The following is a 15,149-nucleotide window of genomic DNA, read 5'->3' as shown; positions in this document are numbered from 1 at the left end:
CTGGTCACATGTTTATTTAATGAAGTGTCTGGCTTAAAATGAGTTAATGAACCTTCGTGGAGCAAAATAAGCAATACTGTTTTTTATGTGAATAGCAAGCTGATTATCGCTTCATCTCTATTTAACTGTAATATAGTCTGAAAGGTTTATGTCACTAACATATTAGAGGTGATTTTGAGTGAATATTAAGATGCTTATCATACAATTTCTTAGAATTTCTCGGCCAGTTTTTTTTTTTTTTTAAGAAAATTTTTGAAAGCAGATCACATCAAATTTCTCTGTTTGAAAGAAAAGAAGGCATCTGAAGTCTCCCCACCGGGCCTCACTCGAGCCCCGAAATCTTACCCTGCCCTTCACACCTCAGAAATCCCAAAGGCCTGTTCTTGGGACATGAGGATTTCCCAAGACAGATATTGAAATGCACTGATCTAGGTAGTCCATTATCTTCTCACATTCCTCTCTTCTCCTAGCTTCCAGTATGTTATGCCTCAAAATTGCCTTCAGCTGAATAGCAATCATAGAACAAGATTGGATCCAAATTCTATAGAAAACACACACAGCAGTTTTAAAATAAAGGAAAAATTACTTGCCTTATCAGTTTGTTGTGATTAACTAAATTAAATTAAATATATATATTTAATTCTGTCCCACAGCATCTAATGCAAAAGATGTCAAAGGCATGTGAATTTCCTTCCCTCCCTTTTTCTTCCTTCAAGCGTTCCCTCTTTCAAGTGAAACAGGACCCTAGCGATGCCCCCAATTTTTTTTTAATATTTTATTTATTTGACAGACAGAAAACAGGGGAAGAGTAGAAGGAGCTGCAGTGGGAGAGAGAGAAGCCAACTCCCTGCTGAACAAGAAGCCAGCCCATGTGGGGCTCGATCCCAGGACCCTGGGGTCATGACCTGAACTGAAGGCAGACACCTAACCAACTGAGTGACCCAGGTACCCCTCAAAGACCATTTTCTACAGAAAATTTATACCCCTGGCTGGGGAAACACAACAAAATGATTTTTACTGTAGAAACAATGACCATAAAGATTTCTTCTTTAAAAAAACAAAACTGGGGGCAGGATGCCTGGGTGGCTCCCTGCTCACTGGGGAGTCTGCTTCTCCCTCTCCCTCTGCCTGCCACTCTGCCTACTTGTGCTCTCTATCTCTCTGTCATATAAATAAATAAAATCTTTAAATCTTAAAAAAAAGAAGAAGAAAAAGAAAAAGAAAGAAAGGAAGGAAGGAAGGAAGGGAAAAAAGGAAAGAAAGAAAGAAAGAAAGAAAGAAAAAGAGAAAGAAAGAAAGAAAGAGAGAGAGAGAAAGAAAGAAAATGGTCTTTGAAAGAATTTTCAGATGGTGAGGTTGGGGACCTACAGCATATTGATGAGACAGCTCCACTTTCTGGATTCCATCTATGTGACCCTGGTGATGCCATGAAATGTGAATTCAGAATAGCTCCTTTTTCTTGATCATTGTGATGCTGTAAATAAAAGACACCATGCATGGAGTCTGGTCAGGTTCCTCATTCTGAATTTTTACTCAAACATAAGGCAGGAACCCATCACCTTGCTGGTGGCTCAGTATACAATGTTGCCATGAGTAAGAAAAGACTATTCACATTGTAGACATGGCAGATTTGTATATTCATTACAACAATTTTTCTGACAGATGAGAATAAAATCCCAATTCTAACAAAATCACAAAAGGTCTGAAGATGGGAGTTACATGACAGATATCTTCCTTTTTCCCCTAAAAATCCATTCTCCGCCCATCTCCACTTAGACCTATTCTGTTTTCTGCCCAGAGAAAAGAACTTACCTGTTCTACAAAACAGAGCTTTTGTGTCTTCTGGCTTCTTGTCACTGGCCAGTGAAGAGGCAGGAGATGAGAAGGTCCAGGGAGAGTGAGGTCAGAACAGCTATCTTCTTGTCTCATCCCTCTCCCCGCAACCAACCCCACGGGACTGTCTCCTTCTAGGTCCCTACTGTAAGACACATACTGGTCCTTGGGGGCCAACTAGTAAACTGAAGTGTGTTCGTCTTGGGTCCCCAAAGCCACAAATTTAAAAATAATGTTTTTGTAAATAAAATTCCTGATCTGGTTCTATATTGAAGGTGCCATCTGTTTGTTATTGGTACTCAGACTCCCAGGGGTCCCACCTTCAATCACATAGAGGCAGTACACGTGCTAGCCCTTCCACATGCGCATGCTCCAAATCCAGGGCCTTAGTTCCACTGATTACATGAGTCCATACTTTCTCCCTCATAGAAGAAATGGAAACAAAGGGACAATCTGGGATGAAGTTTTATGAGGAATAGGACTCTCCTAGAAAACCTAGCACACATGCTTATGTTTGTATTCAATTTAGAAAGAAATAAAAATTCTTAGACATTCCTTTTTATGTGAAAAATACCACTCGAAACTACAGAACAACAAAAATCTTGATTTGATCCTTATTTATAATGGTTAGCATATAAAACATAAACATCAAACCATAAAAAAAGTTTAAAATAATGAATTTTATATTCTAACCCCCAATCCTGGTCCCCTTTTCTTTTTAACTATTTAATTTTTCTCCCTTTGGATGCATTATCAGAAGATATCTTTAAACTATTTAAAATATTCAAATATTATAAATATCTGGAAATATTTATAAAATTATTCTGAAGTATGTTTATTCAGTTTCCTGAATTACCCATTTAAACAGTAGCAATTGACTCCTAACAATAACAAATTAGCTCTTCAATCAAATCACACTTTCTGGGCGCCTGGGTGGCTCAGTGGGTTAAAGCCTCTGCCTTCAGCTCAAGGTCATGATCTCAGGGTCCTGAGATCAAGGCCTGCATCAGGCTCTCTGCTCAGCGGGGAGCCTGCTTCCCCCACTTCCCCCACCCGCCTCTCTGCCTACTTGTAATCTCTTTCTGTCAAATTTTTTAAAAAAATTATATTAATCAAATCACACTTTCTTTCACCACACATTAAATACATAAAGATACAATTGCTTTTATGTTCCCAAGATATCTATAATTTACCTTCCGTTATTTATCCATAACCATGTCCTCTGTGTTTTATCTGTAGGATTATACAAAATGAAGACCAAAAATACTGTTTATAATATCAAGGCATATAATACTGCAGAGCCAAGTTGTATGGGGGGAAAAAGCACCTTAAGCTACTAAATACATGCCACTAAAGAGAAAATATTCTCAGCATCAAGGTCAAATTAATTCTCCTCAGACATTCAATCAATTGCTTAAAATATTGCCACCTGAGTATGCTTGTTCCTCCATCATGAACCATACATTCAGTTATATATAATTTAAAATAAGTGAGAGTTTAAAACGAGCCCTAAATGATACACAAATACAGCATTATTTATGTTAAACTTCCAATGAATTTATTAATCTTAGGAAAAACTGATAATGAGAGAAATCATGGCTTCAGGAAGGTTACCATGGTAACAGTTTGGCTTGGTTTCCATGGTAACAAAGAGTACAGCTGAGAGGCTCAAAGAATCACAATTTCCTTTGATTGGTAGATTCTCAAAAATGATGATTTGGAAAGTGACAGGGGATTAAAAAAGAAAAAGATTTCCCTCATGAAGAACAAGACATTAAGTGCAATAATAGCACATTGATGGTCAGACACAAGACAGGCCTTTGAAATTTAATGAAACATCCCTTTGCTCCTTCATAAAAAAAACTGGACAGAATATCTCAATTTATAACAGCACGAAACTGTAAATCAAAATCACTGCTCCTAATTAACTGGCCAAAATATGTTAAATTGTTTATAAAGAACTTTAAAAAATTAGCATAAAAATACTAGTTGACTTAAATCATAAATGACCCAAAAGACTAAAATAAATATTTTTTACATCTCTGCATTATGTTGTGGGATTTAGCAGGGAAAAAAAGTATAATAGAAATACAGTTATAAGGGCAGTAAGAATTTTAGAGTCAGAGAATATCTCTGTAACTAGTTGCATGTACTCAGTCATAACATTTTATTTTCAACTTGCTTTTCTTCTTGACATGTAAATATTAGTACTTACTATCAAAAATTACACAGAAATTGAAAACTACCAAGGTTACTGGTTAGGAAACTATGGTTTTAAGATCTCTTTCTGCGCCTTGAATCCCATGATTTTAAAATATTTTCTCCCAATTTGAAGGGCATATTGAAGTGTTGCTTAGGCAGGGTAAGAAAAAATGTAAACAAAAGGTTTACATAGCCCCTCCCTACCACATCAGAGTCTCATAAGAAATAAGAAAAATATCTAAGACTCTTCATTTAGATTTCCCCAGCGAGAAGGATGTTTATAAGAAAAATAAAATGAATTCTATTTCCCAGAATTGTGTCCAGCCAGGAGGCAAAGCAGTCAAAGAATTAAAAAGCAAGGCAGATTGTCTGGGAAAGGGGAATGAAGCCTAGTGAAATGGCTACACCAAAGGCCATGGGTATAGACACCTTAACTGCAGTCTCTTATTCACCTTTACCATGCAGTATCCCAATCCCTTAAACTCTAATGGCCACAAGCAGTACACTAATCATTCTGGAAATCATGTGGGCAAAAGCAAGTTTCCAACTGTATTTCTGTCTCAGTGCTTGGGGAGTGTATGGCAATGGCTGCTGGAGGAAGTGACAAGAGAACTAACCTGCCTAATCATCTCAGAAGCAAAGGAGGGCTGTAGGATCCCACTTTACTTGGTATGGAAGGTTATCCACCACAGAACAGAAACAGGATACATAGCAACTTAGAACACTGAGACTTGATACAAAATATTTCACAAAAATGGAAAAAGGGGCCCAGAGACCAAATCCTCTGAATAAGATATCACAGAGTCTAGGCTGAATTCTCCTCTTGACTTTCATGATCAGATGCTACATAAAAGTAACAGATTACAAAATAGTGAGACGTTGAACTGAAGCTCTGTGAATTTCATATCAGGTTGGAAAGGAAAATCATGGAGGATTTATCCACACTGCATCAAAGGAATCAGAAGGTCATGACAGAGATGGATGAAAGAAAGAAGCATGTTAGCACTGCAAAAGGCTATTGAAAGGGCAAAAAAAAAAAAAAAAGGAATAAAGCGGGGAAGAGAGAGAGAGAGATGAAAGAAAGGGAGAAAGGAAAGAAGACACTGGCGGAAGCAGAGAGAGGAAGAAACGGTTGTGTAAGTAAAACAAAATTTTTTAAAAATCAACTTTTAAAGAAAAAGTCACCTAAGAAAGAAAAATCTCTAACTGCTTTTGCCAAAGAAGAATTTAAAGAAAACACAGATCCAAGATATCAATATACTAAGTTTACAGTGGCAAAATAGCTTAATAATAGGAAAATGCAGAGCTAAGGACCAAATTGAGGGAGCAGAAACAGCATTACAGAACACAGAAATCATCTGAAACTAACAGGTAACTCAGGTAACTAGGTTAAAAGAAGTTATATAGCAAAATGAATAATAGGAAAGATAATAGATTCTTGTGACAATAATGTGAACGCAGAGAAAACAAAGTGCTTAAAACAATCAGAAAGAAGGTAATAGAACAGAGCAAGTGATAATGAAGAAACCTAGGAGAATAGTTGTGTCTGAAGTGGAGACCACAACTAATGGAACAGAAAAAAATGTTCTTGAAAGAAATTTTCCTTACATAAAAGAGTATAGGAACGCAAGGATCAAAAGATTACATGCTTTTCTATAGCAGTGTGACAAAACAACCATCTAACATGTGATAGTCAACTGTGAGGCTAAAGAAAGAATTCTTCAGTCATGTAGGCAAGGACAGCAAGGGATTTACAAAGCAGGAAATGCCTATTGTCTTAGGACAACCACATAAATATTTAAAAAAAAATAGAAGCAGAGTCTACAAAGTTCTAAGGGGAGATGAAACATAACTCATGAGTGTTATACCCAACCAATCTGTCAAGCAAGTGTAAAGACAACAGAAAGAAATTTTCAAATATGCATGAATTCATAAAACACAGTCCCAGGAGCCCTTTATGAAAACACAACATGAGGACACATGTAGCCACAAATCATGATACAGTGAAGCTGTAGTAAAGGGCTAAGCACTGAACGTTTTATATATAGAACTAAGACCAAATGTTATTAAAGTACATAGTTATGGAAAATAACTTTATATTTTATTATATACACATGACCAATATGTAAAGTTAGGCTTAAAAGAATAGAAATAGAGTCTATAATTTTCAAGCCAAGAAAGGAAAAGAAACTGCTGGTCTTCTGGGGGATGGCGGTTGTGTAAGAATATTATATATGGTGATTAGTAAAGACTTTGTTTAAAAGTGATATTTAGGCAAAAATGTAAATGAGATGAGGGCGTTAACCTGCAAATATGTTGCAGAAGAATATTCCAATTAGAAGGAATGTTTTGAGCAAAACTAAAGGAAAAAAATCCCAGGTATGGTCTAGAAATAACAAAATAAATAGAGTAAATAGAGTGAATAGACTAAATAGATTAAAATGAAGAGATTAAAATAGACTAAACTAGAGTGAATAAAGGGAAAAGGATCAGATGTGACAATTGAGGTCAGATGGTACAGAGTCTCTCTAGATCATTCCAAGGTTTGAGGAGAGGAGTGATCTGATCCTATGTTTTCAAAGGGTCATTCTTGCTGTTGCATTGAGAATTAACTATTGGGGACCAGGGTAGAAACCGGGTCCATTTACGAGACTACCGCAATAATCCAGTCCTAAGATTATCATGGCTGGACTAAGACGGAAGTAGTATTGGTAAGAACTGGTTGGATTCTTGATATATTTTGAAGAAAAAGTCAAAGAATTCCCTGTATGAAACAGAAGGTATAAGTAAAGAGAAGAATCAAGAATGACCCACAAGATTTGACCTAACTAGAGAGGTAAGATTATCATGGACTAGATGGGTAAAGCAGATTAGGAGTTCAGTTTGAACCCCAGTCTGAGATGTTGTTTTACAAGTAGGCAGTTCAGAAGCATAGCCTGAGCTAGAAATGTATTTTGGGGTAATCACATGTATAAAAGATTAAAGCCATGAGATTAGACAAGGTCACCAAGAAAGTGAATATATGGGGGAAAATGGTTAAGGGTTTAGGCTTGGAGTACTCCAAAAAAGACATTTGAAGGAGGTATCACCAGCAAAACAGTCCTGAGGAGTGATCAATAAAATAAATAAATAAATAAATAAATAAATAAAGCTAAAAAGCCTCTTAAGGAAAGTGTGTAAAGGAGGAGGGTATGATCAACTCTGTCAAGCATTGCCAGTAGGTCAAGCAAAAGGAGAAAATGAAAACCAAAAATTAATGACTGGGTTTAAGAATATAGAAATTATCTTTAACCTTAAAAAAGGTAGTTATTTGTGGAATGGTTAAAGCCAAAGCCTGAATGGAGTGGGTTGGGAGGACATAGAAGGTAAGGCTGCAAATACAGAAATTCTTTTTGAGGAGTTTTGCTGTGAAAAGAAACAGAGAAATGAGCTATGGCTGGCAGAGGAGTGGGTCAAGTAAAGAAAAATTTAATATGGAAGTCATTATGGCAGTTTGTAGACTAATGTGAAGAACAAAAACTTGATATAAGAGAGAGAAAGGAGGAAAATACTAGTTAAGGGTCCTTGAGTTTGCAAGAGAGGCTGAGATGCAGTGCACACTTGCAGGGAGCAACGTGGATAAATTATGTATGGCCACACAGAGGAAGACAGACTATGTGCACGGGGTAGTCACATAGGTGACTACCTATGGTAGTGGGAATTTTTAAAAATCATCTTTTTAAAAAATTTATTTATTTATTTATTTGACACACAGAGAGAGATCACAAGTCGGCAGAGAGGCAGGCAGAGAGAAAAGGGGAAGAAAGTTGCCTGCTGAGCAGAGAGCCCGATGCGGAGCTCAATTCCAGGACCCTGAGATCATGACCTGAGCCGAAGGCAGAGGCTTTAACCCACTGAGCCACCCAGGTGCCCCTAAAATCATCTTCTGATTGCTCCCATTTTCTCAGTGAATTTGGCTGCACAATTATAAGCTGAGAATAGGATAGGATAAAAGGCACTGATGCTAGTTTGAGAAAAGGTATGAAATAGTCATCCAAGAGAATCAATGAAATGATAATCTGGCAACATTGAGAGCCACTTGATTTTGAGATCATAAATATAAAAGTGAAACTAATAATCATTTTTTATGTGCTTTGTATGTGCTTAGGTATAGGCCTAGAGTAGAAGAGTTAGACTTAACCAGGATTTTTTTTTTTTTTGGCTAAGTGGGTATTATGAAATAAGAAATGTGTATATTCAGGGATGTATTTATAACAGTTCTCCATGGAATTTAGGCTGTATGAACAAGAGAATGAAGACATCAAAGGGAACCAATGATGGGTAGGATTGAAGGCACTGGTGTATCAAAAGTTTGTTTCAGTGAAAGTACCGGAGAGAATGAGCCAGAAATAGAGGATAGGACACATGAATTTGACATTATGGAAGGACTGCACTTACTAGTTACAAAAATAGCTAAGATATACCTGTAAAAGATATATCTTCTTTTAAGGTAGACTGAGGTAGAATAGGAAACAAGATCACTGGAGGAAGGTAAAAAGGCATTAAATTTTGGGGATCATTTATGTGTGTATTCTATTTTTCAAGATATAAGACAGAAATAGCATTGGAAAATGTGACAGAGAGCCAAGGTCCAAAATTGTTGAGAAAAGAAAAGCAGTATCAGTAGATCCCCAACAACTGAATAAACTTTGTTCTGTTCTTTCTTTTTTTTTTTTTTTTTTTTTTTTTTATTAAACGCTTTTGCCACTACTTAGGCCAGTTAATGTGTGTACACCTAATAAATTACTTCTAACAGCTGCATGCTATTCCACAGCAGGTATCTATCATGTATTGCTTATACATTGTCCCAGTTAGGGACACCTGAGTTACCTTCAACTCTTCACTGTCATGAGTGTCCCTTTATGGACCTGTGGAAGAATTTCACTGAAGTATGTACTTTAGTATATAATGAAATACTACCAGCTTCCTCTCTAGAGTGCCAGCACCAGTCTAATCACCACACCAGTTAAAAATTAGCATGTTGCCAGGACCTAAAGATCCTCTTGTAGGTCTCTGCCTATTCACATATTTTTCTTTCCTCCCTAAAGGTAACTACAAATCTGGTATTTGCTGTATTTTTTTAAGTACAGTTTTAGTACCTATGTATGCCTTTGGTTTAACCTATTTCAAATTTTATAGAAATGGAATCACCCTATGTGAGCATTTTTTTGTGTGACTTTCTTCTTGCATTCAATGTCACGATCAAAAGAAATACACATATTACATCAAAATAGTTGTAGTTTATTCACTTTATGTGTAATATTTCCTTATATAAGTATGCAACTATTTATCAATTTTTTTTGAGTGAACATTATCGTTGTGTTAAAGGAGGTAACCAACAGGCTATAATCTCTGGGTGACCCTCAAGCTAGTCCCTGACAGAAGTTCCTCATCCCTCCCTAGTCCTTGGAATGTGCATCCTGCTTGCCTTCCCCACAAGACACTGCCCCAGCAACACAGCCTTGAGAGAGTAAGGTATTGGGACCATCTGGATGGTATAGGTGACTAAACCCAGTTAAGACCTCTACATACACCTAAGAATCTGGCAGGAAGGTGCAGGGATCTACTCGTCTTGCAGTAGCCCAAGACAAGCTTTGCAAGTAAATTCCATTGCTTATTCAAACTACCACCTACCAATCAGGAGTGGTCTGCCTCTTCTTTAGTCTCTCCTTGCCCTCTGTGATAGGGCACCAGTTTGCCAACCAACGGTTGTTTCCAATTTGGGGTTATAACGATGGATGCTTCTATGAGTATTCTTACATATATCTCATGCTGTAGATGAGCAAGTGTTTCTTCGGGGTATATACCTAGAAATGGAATTGCTAGGGCATTGAATATGTGTCTCTTCAAACATATTAAATAATGTCAAACTGTTTCCAACATATGGTAGCAAAACACATACTCATAAAAGAGTTAACATTGCTCCATGTCTGGCATCACTTGGTAGTGTCAGTTCTTTTAATTTTTGTCATTCTAAGAAGTATGTAATGATATCATATTCTATTTTTCTCTGTTTACTATTGAAGCTGAGCCCAGTATAGGTCTGTTTGTATAAGATTTCATGGGGATAGATAAAGGTATTCTCATATTATAAGCATATTTTTTGACCTGAAAATATGTACACAAGAGTTCACACTAATTATTTGGAGAGAACAAACTGGTGTGGGAAAGAAGATAACCTTTACTTTATAATTTTCAGTGTAACCTGAATTTGTTTTCCATATCAATGTGCTACTTTTATTTTAAAATATATAAATTAAAAAACTGAAGTTCAAAATTATTTTAAAGTTCACATATATTTAAACAAACACATAAGATTGATAAACAATCTTTCAGCTGCCACCAGCCAAGTCTTTTGCTGGAAAAATACACTAGGAGTCTCATGTCCAATACAGTAGTCACTAGCCACATGTGGACACTGAGCCCTTGGAAACTGGAGAATGCCACATGTTGAAATTTTATGTTGGAAATAGCTGGTTAAATAAAATATATTATTTAAATTAACGTCCCTTGTTTGTGAATTTTAATGTAGCTTCTAGAAAAGTTTGAATTATGTATGTGGCTCAAAATACATTTCTATTGATAAAATATATTTCTGTTGCAGTAGAATCTACTTAGTGACCTGAGAAAAACATGACTGAGAGTTCAAAAGAAAAAAAAAATGACGCAAAGCATAAATATACTTCACTTAGGCAAACAGAGAGTTATTTCTAGATATGCCCCCAAACACCATAGCTTACTCATATAAATCTTATTCAAATCACAACTTGAAGTTAGGAGCATGATCATAATTCTCATCCACTCTTCACAGTTCCTACGTTTGCCTGTAGACAAAATAACAGAAAGAAGATGGTCCAAACAAGAGACAATGCTCTTGGTGACTTGGATTCCATCATTCCTGCAGTTAACATTCCACGAATGCCCACAACAGGGTAGGACCTGCATTAGGCACCACCAACAAAAAGAAAGGACACGAGGGGCGCCTGGGTGGCTCAGTGGGTTAGGCCTCTGCCTTCGGCTCAGGTCATGATCTCGGGGTCCTGGGATCGAGTCCCTCATCGGGCTCTCTGCTCGGCGGGGAGCCTGCTTCCCCCTCTCTCTCTGCCTGCCTCTCTGCCTACTTGTGATCTCTCTCTGTGTGTCAAATAAATAAATAAAATCTTTAAAAAAAAAAAAAAAGAAAGAAAGAAAGGACACGAGTTAACAAAAACAGGCCTTCCTTCTCCACCCCCATTCAGCCAAGCAACATTCTCCAGGTCCTATGGAACGCACCCACTCTTTCAGCCACCACTTTGCAAAGCATGCATTTAAACGCGGGAACATTTTCTGGATGATCTAGTCTATGCAGAGCAGCAGAGGAAACACTAAACACGCACTATGGAGCATAAATTAATGGACTTTGCCTATATGGTTCATGGATATTTGTTGTAATCATTATCACAGTTTCTTGGGAACAGTGCTCTTGGGGGAATCCAGGCTTGCTGGAGCTTATTTTCACGGCTGGGAATGCGAAGAAGAAGATGTGCTGCAGAACCCAGCTGCTGTGCTCTAGCTGACACTGAACTGCAGCCGCACTTGCTGTGCATGTTATGGCTGCTGTCAGGGGAGGCAGCTGTATGCAGAGCACTGCTGGGCTGTCAGCTGCAGCGACCGAAGGCTTTGGTGCAGGATTTTGGTGATGGCTGACATGCAGGCAGATGTTGGGAGGACAAAGTGACCACAAGGAGCAAGGCACAAGGTAAGTATATGTAAAATAATGGTAGAAATCAAGAGATTTTCAAAACGACGAAGTAGCTGTTGGTGGGGAACACTGAGGTCTCTGAAGGTTTTTAACATTCTAATTCTCCTCCATATACTTCATAGCTTCAATTTCGCTCTCTCTCTCTCCCTCTCTCCCTCTTTCTGTCTCTCTCTGGCTCTGTGTCTTCAACTTCCTCTCTCTCTCTCAGATACACGCAAAAACATCCCTCCTGAAGGACATCTAAATAAGTAGTTGTTGATATGCCATATATTTGTACAAGTTTTCTGCTTGTAATTTCAATCTCTTTTTCTAGTAATATACCCTGGAATGAAAGAAGCTGTCAGAATTCCCCCTACTTTAAGATTCTTTAAAGGAAAAAACCATTATGGACTATTAAAAGTTTGCATTATGCATAAGAGATCAGGCAAATGCCTGAAGACAAAGCACAAAAAATGCAGGATACTTCAAAGAACTCCATTCCGCTTAACTTAGTCCCACCTGAAGAAAATATATAAGGCTGAAAGTTTAGGAAGAACTTTTATACACAAATTAAACTTTTCCTTCTGCCTTGGGCTTTACAATCTACTGATTATGGGATGCCATTTGTCCCATGGAGTCCGTGCACAGGACTCTAAATGAGGAGTCTTTTCCATGTCATCTCAGTGAATGGGGACCCCTCTAGATCTGCTCCAGAACCAGCTTTATCTTAGTTTCACAGATTCTTCCCTGTATCCAGGATTCTTTTCCTTTTCTTCAAATCCTTTGGATCAATATCTTTTTTTTTAAAGATTTTATTTATTTATTTGACAGAGAGAGATCACAAATAGGCAGAGAAGCAGGCAGAGAGAGAGGAGGAAGCAGGCTCCCTGCTGAGCAGAGAGCCCGATGTGGGGCTCGATCCCAGGACCCTGGGATCATGACCTGAGCCGAAGGCAGAGGCTTAACCCACTGAGCCACCCAGGCGCCCTGGATCAATATCTTTTTAAATATGCAGAATGAGCGGGGGTAAGAAATCCACCTTTTATTAACAGCTAAGAGGCATGATCCAGTTTACTATCCTTTCATTATTTAAGAAAAAATATCTTACTGGTATTATTTTCCTTTTTTAAAGGAACAGAGGAAAGGAAAATTAGACGTGTATGAAACAAGGAATTGCTCTTTTGAATGATACATTATTGATTCCAGTTAGTTTCACTTTTCAGAGAGAGGATAAGTTACACCATTTTATTTTCAAGAGGTTGTAACTTACTCTTAGTTTTAAAAAATAAAAAGAATATTGCAATCCTATATTGTGACACTTCACTGGCATACACAATCCCCCAGTGGAGGCCATATCATTACAGCTGAGTATACTCTATAATGCTATGCACATAGTAAGAAGTTAATACATGTTTATTGGATGAATGAATAAAGCATTGCCTCAAAAGGACAGATTTGAATAAGTTTGTAAAGAAATGCACTTGGATAGAAAATTCACAAAGTATGGATAAATGGCTACAGAAGTAGGAGGTACACATTCCTAGAAAAAGAATATTCCCCAAGTTTACATTAATAATGTTATTGTTCTAGCCAGTTATTCATAAAATTTGTTATTAATTATTCTTACATGATATATGATATGATGGAAATAGCTGAAAATACAAATACATACAACAAAAGTGTTCACATCACTTAGTTAAAATGTAGTTCAGACTTCTGGATGCTGACTTCTTATAAATCAATATTTTGGAGTCCCTAGTTAATTCCCCCCTCTACTAACCACACCAGTGTTAGAAGGGCTATGTGAAAATGGGAGCACTTACCCATTACTGCTGGGAATGTAAATTGGTACAAGCGCACTGGAGGTCAATTCTCCAATGATCTTTAGTGATACTTAGTAATTTCTTAGTATTTGCTTAGTACTTGGTAAATTCTGCAATGATTCTTAGTAAAAATTAGAATCTTCATACTCCATAAGCCAGCATTTTCATTTCTTGATATATACCTTTAAAAGACTGCCATGCATGTGCATAAAAACCATTGTCTTATATCATGGAAATAATAAAAATTCCCATTAAAAGGACAATGGCCAAAAATGTAATAATACAAAATGTAATAAAATATATATCCCTAATATCCATAAAAAGCAGTAACAGGGAATGGTTAAAAGAAAATGTAACTTCATGTATTATAATGAATTTTAGAAAACATAATTTTAAGTGAATAAAATATGTTTTGGAATTATATTTCAGTAATATTTATATAAATTAATAAAAAATAATTCCCTCTCATTCCATATGTATGTATATATATATTTGATTATGTATGTACATACATATATATATGTTTATATATGTATATATTTAATTTTTAGGAATACATAATTTCATAGTAAAACAAAAATAACCATGAAATAATCCTAAAGCTCATTATTCTCAGTACTTGGTCCTTGGTCCTGCCCCAGACCTATAGGCTTATATGTTACTCCATTCCCCATCCTTTCCCCAGCAGATGCTGTCTGAAGCATAATCCTGGTTTTGTTATAACAGGGAGCTTATCTGCCGCTAGATAGATTTAAATAATGTGTAGTCTCTTCCTTTCTACTGAGACAGTATTTTGGTGAGTCTCTTCAGACATGAGAATTTGAGTCAAGTATCTAACTATTAAATAAATAATGGGGAAACTTAAGGATGTAATATTGAATAAACAGATCTTTGGGAAGATCTGTAATATGTCCTGCAGAAAGGCCATGGGTAGGGGTTAATTGTATATTTTTCCATTTCCTTTTGGCTGGAGCTGAAGTTAGGGGTGGGTATAGAGGCCCTTCTTTTAGAAGGGACAAGGACAGGTGGGGCAGAACATCCTGAGAAAAGGAGAATGTTCAAGCAGCAGAGCTGCAGAACAAAGGCTCAGGAGAGGGTTGTGTCCCAAGAAGGGGCAGGCCCATTGACTTATGTTTTCTGATACTCATTTTTAAGTCTCCTTTTTTGTACGAATCCCACTGTGTGGGCTTCAAGCCCTGGGTTAGGTCTTTTGGACACGCCCACCTTGTATTGACTGTATTTCGTGGCATCAAACCAGCAGACCAGAAAGCTGCAGCCTGATAGCTAAGGGAAACTGGTATTGATGCTGCTTGAAACAGTCCAGGGCTTCAGAGCACACAGCGCAGAGAGGTGGGTGTGAGGGTTCTGTGTGCTGAAGGGAGGTCCGGGCGCTTCCGCGGAGGCAACAGGTGCCAGGAGATGGGGAGGGGGATTGAGGGCGCCATGCAGCAAAGACCACAGGAGAGAAGCCAAAGCCAGCTCTTGGAGCAACACCACCTGGCAACAGGAGCACTGGACAGTAGGACACTCGG

This window comes from Martes martes (assembly GCF_963455335.1).
Source record: "Martes martes genome assembly, chromosome: 1".
Lineage (NCBI taxonomy): Eukaryota > Metazoa > Chordata > Mammalia > Carnivora > Mustelidae > Martes > Martes martes.
This window is presented reverse-complemented; position numbering follows the sequence as displayed.